The following is a 6,171-nucleotide window of genomic DNA, read 5'->3' on the forward strand; positions in this document are numbered from 1 at the left end:
AACCATCTTTTTAATATCTAATGGCCGTATGGGCCTGGATTCGGAACTATGACCACAGCTCAGGAGGTGGGATGTAAGGATGGCTTTAAGTTAGAGCCAGTCAAAAAAAATATATAGTTGGAACAGTTTGTCCAAAAAAATCAGTTTTGTCAAAATCAAAATATTTCTCAGGAATGTGTCAGTTCTGATAAAGTTTTTCAGCAGGAAGAAGTCATGATGTTTTGTTTCAATAGTTTTGATTTTGTTTTGACATTTATAATCTATTACAATTAATATTTTATAACAAAACAAAATGAATAAAATGAAACAATTAGTTCAATATATTTTTCATTTTGCATAAAATTTTGGCTTTTTGTTTGAAAAAAAAGTCAGTCTCCCACTGAATGGAAATTCAGGTTCCCAGCTAGCTCTACTGTAAGCCATCTGGTGCTCCCCCTGATTCTAGGACACCTCAGGTACTGGTCTGGATTCTGGCATAGTTTAGAGCTGCCTGATATCCATTCAAGTGTATTCTGGATGCAGAAGGCCCTGCTGTTCTAGTTTTTGAGGATCAGCAAGATATAAGGTTCTAAGCTACTCAAGGATTCCTCTGTACTGTGACACCTTCCTGTGATAGAGCACAAACTGGTCCCTTTTTACCAGAAATTTATTTGATTTGTGTTGCAGACCCTTTGGCACAATAGGATGTCTATGTAGGACTATAGAGGAGTCACATAGTATGCTAGGATTGTATGTGGAAACATTATCACCATATGCTTGCACTAAGCCTGGCTTAACCCAGTATTAAATCCCTTATTTTATGAGCAGCAAGTTACTCTCTCACTCAGACACTTCACAATGAACGAAAGGAAGGAGGAGGATCCGGGGAACTACAGGCCAGTCAGCCTCACCTCAGTCCCTGGAAAAATCATGGAGCAGGTCCTCAAGGAATCAATTATGAAGCACTTTGTGGAGAGGAAAGTGATCAGGAACAGTCAGTGTGGATTCACCAAGGGCAAGTCATGCCTGACTAACCTAATTGCCTTCTGTGAGGAGATAACTGGGTCTGTGGATGAGGGGAAAGCAGTGGATGTGTTATTCCTTGACTTTAGCAAAGCTTTTGATATGGTCTCCCACAGTATTCTTGCTGGCAAGTTAAAATATGGGCTGGATGAACGGACTATAGGGTGGATAGAAAGCTGGCTAGATCATCGGGCTCAGCGGGTAGTGATCAATGGTTCCATGTCTAGTTGGCAGCTGGTATCAAGTGGAGTGCCCCAAGGGTATGTCCTGGGGCCGGTTTTGTTCAATATCTTCATTAATGACCTGAAAGATGGCATGGGCTGCACTTTCAGCAAGTTTGCAGATGACACTAAACTGGAAGGAGTGGTAAATACGCTGGAGGGTTGGGATAGGATATGGAGAGACCTAGACAAATTAGAGGATTGGGCCAAAAGAAACCTGATGAGGTTCAGCAAGGACAAGTGCAGAGTCCTGCACTTAAGACGGAAGAATTTCATGCACTGCTACATACTAGAGACTGAATGGCTAGGCAGCAGTTCTGCAGAACAGGACCTAGGGGTTACAGTGGATGAGAAGCTGGATATGAGTCAACAGTGTGCCCTTGTTGCCAAGAAGGCTAACGGCATTTTGGGCTGTATAAGTAGGGGCATTGCCAGCAGATCGAGGGACGTGATTATTCCCCTCTATTCGACATTGGTGAGGCCTCATCTGGAGTGCTGTGTACAGTTTTGGGCCCCACACTACAAGAAGGATGTGGAAAAATTGGAAAGAGTCCAGCAGAGGGCAACAAAAATGATTAGGGGGCTGGAACACATGACTTATGAGGATAGGCTGAGATAGAGCTACATTTTACTCTATACAAACTATTGGCCTGGTGACTTAAAATGAATGGCCATCCATTCATTGGGGCATCCTATGCTGATGATAAATAGCAAGAAATGCCTCTAGACATTTTTTCCTCTATTCATTGCTTACATTTCTGGTACTCATTGTAAGAATTGTCTGTTGTTTTTGTCATCAGGTGAGGGAAGAAGTGTGGTACCAACATTCACTCTTAGCACAGCCAAAAGGCTACCTGATCAAAAGCTTTTTGCTATAGGACTCCTTGCGGTAAGACTGTCTTGGTAAACTTGCCAGCACTAATTTTCAGGAGTAGCATCTGGTGTTGTGTGAGTCTGTTTTTGGGAATCCAACTTGAAACACCTGAAAGGGGTTAATTTTCAGAAGATGGATACTCAGCACTTTCTGAAAATCAGATGTGCACCCCAAAACTGGAAGATCCAAACTAACTTATCACTTTTGCAAATGTGGGTCATCATTACCAGGTGCACATGTGCTAGAACACATTTGGAATAACTTGTTAGTATGTATCAATTTATCTAACAACTGGATTTGGGTTTAGGCATCCAAGAAACCAGGCTGAAATTTTAGTGCTATTGAAGTCAATGAAATTTTGCTATGGACTTCAACTGAGCCAGGATTTCACCCCAGAGTCATGCATTAACTGTGAACGGCACTGTAATGGCATGCACTCATCTCTTGTGAACATCCCCTTGGCTGAGTATATGCACCTGCACACTCACTCTGTCTCCCAGCAGGGAGCCCTGGGTCACTGCTCTGTCCCAGAGTAGGGACTATGTCTTTGCCCTCTTGGGGCTTCCTGGCTACAACTCTCCAGCTGGGCTACTATAGTTCAGTTCTCTCTCTGGCATGCCTCAATGTCCAGGCCACTTCCCCCCAGTGGCTAATGGAGGGTGGGGGAAAACCCAGGCTCACCCACTACTCTGGGTCTCAGCCCAGGGACCCTGTAGATTGCGGCTGTCTGCTGTGTCCCTCTCACTATGTTGCACAGCTTCTCTAATTCCCTGGGCCACTTCCCCATGCCTCCACGTCATCTTCCCCCTTACCTCAGGACCTTGTCCTAACGGAGTCCCAGCAACCAAATCAGGGCTCCTTCTCACTGCTTCTGGCAGTGCTGCCTTGTCCTGGGTTCTGTAGCTACGTCAGCCAGCCACACACCATTCACATTCCTACAGCTTCAGCAAGGAACTGAACTCTCTCTGGCCCTGCATCTCTTCCTATACTAGGCTGCTGGGCCTTGACTAGCTGTGTGGACACAGCCTCTCTAAAAGCAACAAAGAATCCTGTGGCACCTTATAGACTAACAGACGTTTTGCAGCATGAGCTTTCGTGGGTGAATACCCACTTCTTCAGATGCAAGTGGTGGAAATTTCCAGGGGCAGGTTTATATATGCAAGCAAGAAGCAAGCTAGAGATAACGAGGTTAGATCAATCAGGGAGGATGGGGCCCTGTTCTAGCAGTTGAGGTGTGAAAACCAAGGGAGGAGAAACTGGTTCTGTAATTGGCAAGCCATTCACAGTCTTTGTTTAATCCTGAGCTGATGGTGTCAAATTTGCAGATGAACTGGAGCTCAGCAGTTTCTCTTTGAAGTCTGGTCCTGAAGTTTTTTTGCTGCAGGATGGTCACCTTAAGATCTGCTATTGTGTGGCCAGGGAGGTTGAAGTGTTCTCCTACAGGTTTTTGTATATTGCCATTCCTAATATCTGATTTGTGTCCATTTATCCTTTTCCTTAGAGACTGTCCAGTTTGGCCGATGTACATAGCAGAGGGGCACTGCTGGCATATGATGGCATATATTACATTGGTGGACGTGCAGGTGAATGAACCAGTGATGGTGTGGCTGATCTGGTTAGGTCCTGTGATGGTGTTGCTGGTGTAGATATGTGGGCAGAGTTGGCATCGAGGTTTGTTGCATGGGGTACAAGCACTGAGGTACAACCGCATCTGCTCTAACCCCACAGACAGAGACCAACACCTACAAAATCTCCACCAAGCATTCTCAAAACTACAGTACCCGCACGAGGAAATAAGGAGACAGATCAACAGAGCCAGACGTGTACCCAGAAGCCTCCTACTGCAAGACAAACCCAAGAAAGAAACCAACAGGACTCCACTGGCCATCACATACAGTCCCCAGCTCAAACCCCTCCAGCGCATCATCAGGGATCTACAACCCATCCTGGAGAATGATCCCACACTTTCACAGGCCTTGGGTGGCAGGCCAGTCCTCGCCCACAGACAACCTGCCAACCTGAAGCATATTCTCACCAGTAACTGCACACCGCACCATAGTAACTCTAGCTCAGGAACCAACCCATGCAACAAACCTCGATGCCAACTCTGCCCACATATCTACACCAGCAACACCATCACAGGACCTAACCAGATCAGCCACACCATCACTGGTTCATTCACCTGCACGTCCACCAATGTAATATATGCCATCATATGCCAGCAGTGCCCCTCTGCTATGTACATCGGCCAAACTGGACAGTCTCTAAGGAAAAGGATAAATGGACACAAATCAGATATTAGGAATGGCAATATACAAAAACCTGTAGGAGAACACTTCAACCTCCCTGGCCACACAATAGCAGATCTTAAGGTGGCCATCCTGCAGCAAAAAAACTTCAGGACCAGACTTCAAAGAGAAACTGCTGAGCTCCAGTTCATCTGCAAATTTGACACCATCAGCTCAGGATTAAACAAAGACTGTGAATGGCTTGCCAATTACAGAACCAGTTTCTCCTCCCTTGGTTTTCACACCTCAACTGCTAGAACAGGGCCCCATCCTCCCTGATTGATCTAACCTCGTTATCTCTAGCTTGCTTCTTGCTTGCATATATAAACCTGCCCCTGGAAATTTCCACCACTTGCATCTGAAGAAGTGGGTATTCACCCACGAAAGCTCATGCTGCAAAACGTCTGTTAGTCTATAAGGTGCCACAGGATTCTTTGTTGCTTTTACAGATCCAGACTAACACGGCTACCCCTCTGATACTTGACAGCCTCTCTAGGCAGTTTGGAGGACACTCTGCACTGCCCTTTTGTAGGGTGGAGTGTGGCAGGGCCAGGAAGCCTCCAGCAGGGGGGCTAAGAGGGTTTTCTGAGTAAGCTTTCATTATTAATGCTGAAGATATGCTAAACGATTGTATACATAGAAATCATATCTAGCCTGATATGTATTAACACTCTCTTTCCACGTTTCATGTCTCTTTGATCTCATTCTGATCTGAAAACTTTTTCTTTCGTTGTCTGGAGAGTCAGGATGCATATGTCTATTAAGGGCTTGTCTTCACTACTGGAGAGATCAACGCTGCTGCAATTGATGCAGCGGTGTCAATTTAGGGGGTCTAGTGAAGACCCCCTAAATCGACAATAGAGCGCTCTCTGGTCCACTCTGGTACTCTAGCTCGCCGAGAAGAGTAAGGTAAGTCAACGTGAGAGCGACTCCCATTGACACAGAGCAGTGAAGACATCATGGTAAGTCAACCTAAACTACGTCGACTCCGGTTATGTTATTCAGGTAGCTGGAGTAACGTAATTTAGGTCAATTTACTCCGGTAGCATAGGCAAGGCCTAATTGCTTTGTACAGAGAGATTGTTGTTCACGTGTTTATACAGTGAATGTTCATTCTTATAAACATTTGGGAAGTTTAGCACTGGCACCAGTGCTTTCCTGCTGGTAATCTGTCAGATATGGAAGATAATTCCTTACGCCTTGCCCCCTGCAGTTTTTGCCAGTTTTGCCAGTTCTAAGCACATAAATAAGTTTAACTCAATATATTCCAGCATAAAAAGAGTGTTAATTTGAAAGTGAGAGAGAGAGAGAGAGAATGAGTCAATTGGATATTTTGGCTAGGATACAATATCTTTTTGTGCTACTAAAATGTTATCTCCCATATGCAAGCTAACAAACACAAGTAGATGCAGAAGTTTAGTTTAACAACTCTTCCAAAGCGTGGCAGATTCTGCAGCTGCACTGCATCCTGCATAACTACAATAAGGGTTTGATGTGTTAAGGAGCCTTAGCCATGCTGGAGGACTGAGAGGAAGGAATAAGGGACACCATGCAAGTGGTGGTGGTAGCTGAAGCCACTAAGCTGGTGCGGTGCAGAAGCCAGCATAATGCCTCAGTGGTGTCTTGGGGAGAGCTTTTAATCTTCAGCAGTTTCCACACCTGTGTAACAGAGTGGTTTATGCTGTCTCCTTGTGCTAGCTGGTACTGGGGAAGATATGACCACACACTGAGTATTGTCAACCCCAAGCATTCAAAATCATGAGGCAGGTCCCCAAACATCACAAGA

At 45.2% G+C, this 6,171-nt stretch overlaps 1 long non-coding RNA gene across 1 annotated transcript in view; it reads right to left on the reverse strand.

The window, feature by feature from the left end:
- LOC123376436 overlaps positions 1–6,171 on the reverse strand; it is a 159,385-nt gene that overhangs the window by 69,605 nt on the left and 83,609 nt on the right. The gene's annotated exons all lie outside the window — the stretch shown is intronic.

The sequence above is a fragment of the Mauremys mutica genome, chromosome 8 (genome assembly GCF_020497125.1).
Source record: "Mauremys mutica isolate MM-2020 ecotype Southern chromosome 8, ASM2049712v1, whole genome shotgun sequence".
Taxonomy (NCBI): domain Eukaryota; kingdom Metazoa; phylum Chordata; order Testudines; family Geoemydidae; genus Mauremys; species Mauremys mutica.